Source organism: Fistularia commersonii, chromosome 12 (genome assembly GCF_037954325.1).
Source record: "Fistularia commersonii isolate RoL2024-O1a breed Wild chromosome 12, RoL_Fcom_v1.0, whole genome shotgun sequence".
NCBI classification, from domain to species: Eukaryota; Metazoa; Chordata; class Actinopteri; order Syngnathiformes; family Fistulariidae; genus Fistularia; species Fistularia commersonii.
The window spans coordinates 3,028,947-3,031,800 of NC_141295.1; positions in this window are offsets into that span (position 1 = coordinate 3,028,947).

Consider the following 2,854-nt stretch of genomic DNA (forward strand, 5'->3'; position numbering starts at 1 on the left):
CTGCTCTCTCACTCTAAACTCCCTTGCATCCTCTCTCTCCTTCTCCCCCAGATTTGTTTGTCCTCTCTTCACCTGAAAACTTGTTTTGTTTCCCTCCTCAGTCACAATCTATGATGCTCTCTCTCCCCCAGTGAGGGAGATCCTTCAGAGTAAACACAGATGTTCCCGCGTCACTTTCACTCTGTCTGATCCTTTCGCTCTTATGGTGGAAAGAAGGCATTTATAGGCGGTAGTGTGTGAGTGTGTGTGTGAGTGTGTGTGTGTGTGTGTGTGTTGTGAGGACCTGATGGAATGAGAGTGGGGTGGGGAAAGAGAGAGGAAGAGAAAAGGAGGTAGACAGGGCTCAAAAAAATGGTCAGAGACAACTAAATTTGAAATTACAATGACCTGAAATATCACTCATGCAATTATTTGATAGTTCGAATAACAGATTATTATTATTATTATTATTATTATTATTATTATCATTATTATTATTAGTTGTAGTAGTAGAAGTGGTATTATTATCATTATTATTATTATTAGTGGTAGTAGTAGTAGTAGTAGGAGGAGGAGGAGGAGGAGTATATAGTAGTACTAATATTATTACTATTATTATTATTATTAATAGTAGTAGTAGTAGTAGTAGTGGTTGTACTATTATTATTATTATTAGTAGTAGTAGTAGTAGTAGCAGTAGTAGTAGTAGTAGTAGTAGTGGTAGAACTATATTGCTATCATTATTCGCATTATTATTATTAGTAGTAGTAGTAGTAGTAGTATTACTATTGTCATTATTCATACTATTATTATTATTATTATTATTATCATTATTATTATTATTATTATTATTGTTATTATCATTATCATTATCATTATTATTAGTAGTAGTATTATATAGTAGTAGTACCATTATTATTATCATTATCATTATTATTATTATTATTAGTAGTAGTAGTAGAAGTAGTAGTAGTAGTAGTAGTAGCAGTAGTAGCAATAGTATTATTATTATTATTATTATTATTATTATTATTATTATTATTATTATCATTATTATTTGTAGTAGTAGTAGTAGTTGTAGTAGTAGTACCTTCACCAATGTTGTTATTTTTCTGGTGTCATCTCTGAGTGAGTGAGCGTCCTTTATATGTTGAAGTGGCTCGTAATCAAGTTTATTGATTATAAATAAAAAAAACAATAAACCAAGGGTTTATTGTTAACATTTCATAATATTTCATTACCGATAAAACTAAATCATCAGAGGCTTACACATGATTTCAGACAATGTTGGAGAAAGGTTGTACAGCCTATTCAGGTCCAACAGCATATTGCCCACATTATATGTATATACATGCATATATATGTAAATATATGTAGATATGTAAATCATGTGATGCCTCTTATTTACAAATATGATTTGTAGTTACTCAGGAAATACTACATGAATTAGGCATACGCTTCCTTTTTGTCTGTATCTGGTGATTTGGCAAAATGAGAGTGCTCATAGTATTTGGGTAATTGTAACATTTCTTTTTATGCAGATGATACTCTAGTATTACTTGAGGATATTCGAATCAGAACTTTGGAACAGTCGATCATGAGCCTCATTTTTATGACAAGCTTGCAGAGAATTATAACAAGACTCCTGTGTTTTTTTTTTCACTTTTCAGTGCATTATAGCATTGTGTTTTTCAGCTCCACATTGGCACTATAGAGTTTTATTTCAAAGGCCTCACTCTTGTTGACCTTGTTTCCAGTGATAGCAGCAACAACAGATAAATAAAAAGCAACTACTGATGAACATTGTGGGGCATTTAGCAGCAAGAGAGCTGGATAATGGAGGGACAGAGTCAGATGGAGAGTAAACGTAGGTATTTACCAAATAACCATAATTAGGATTATAAATAAATACTAATGGATTTGTGTTTGATGGATAGACATCTGTTTACAGACAGTCATTTTAACCTCAGAAATAACAGATTTTATGGGCGACACTAACATACCTGTGACATTTTGAGTTGACCATTTTTTCCAAAATAATTGTTAAAAATTAGAGGATTGTTGGTTTGATCCCCTTCTACTTAAATGGCACTATCAAATAAGACAACAGGCCCAGCGTGCTTTCCTACTCTTCTGCTGTTTCTTTTTGGCGGCTCCCTTTGTCAAGCAGGCCGGACCAATAAAACCATTACCGAGAAGTAACACTAAGTCCAAATTTTTCCTTAGTTTTAATGTAAAGGAGGTAAATTATAAATACATTAATATGTAATGAACTGTTCCACTAAAAAAATGTATGACGAATTAATATGAAAAATAAATACTAAAAAAGTATTGATGAATTACACCCTAAAAATATTGTTGATCTCATCACAGAGGGAAAATTAACCACTGGTAATTAAATCAATCTTTTTAATTTTGCCCATTTTTTTTTTGCTATTGTTTTTGTGGTTTTTATAGAAATAAGAAAAGAAAAGATTGTTTTAGCAAAATCACTGGACCTTTTTTTGCATCAAAAAATCATTTTGTTTTCAAATTTTGAAGCAAAAAAAAAACATTGCAAAGTTATTTTTTCATTTTTTCTTTTCGAAACCCACTGTATAAAACCTCCAGATGCATGTGAGAAAAAACAAGCGGGCCGCACTAACACAAAGATAACACAAAGAGCCAAACCTACTCGTTTTTTTTTTTTGCTCTAGGTGAGATTTTATATTGTGCCTCCTTCCATTGGTGGTTTACATACTCTTACAGAAGAAATCGAATACACTGCTTTTACCGTTGTCTCTAATTTATAACATCTTGCCCAATTTACATGATAAACAAATTACAAATAAATGCAAAAACAATTAAATACAATACAAATATGCTTACTACAAAT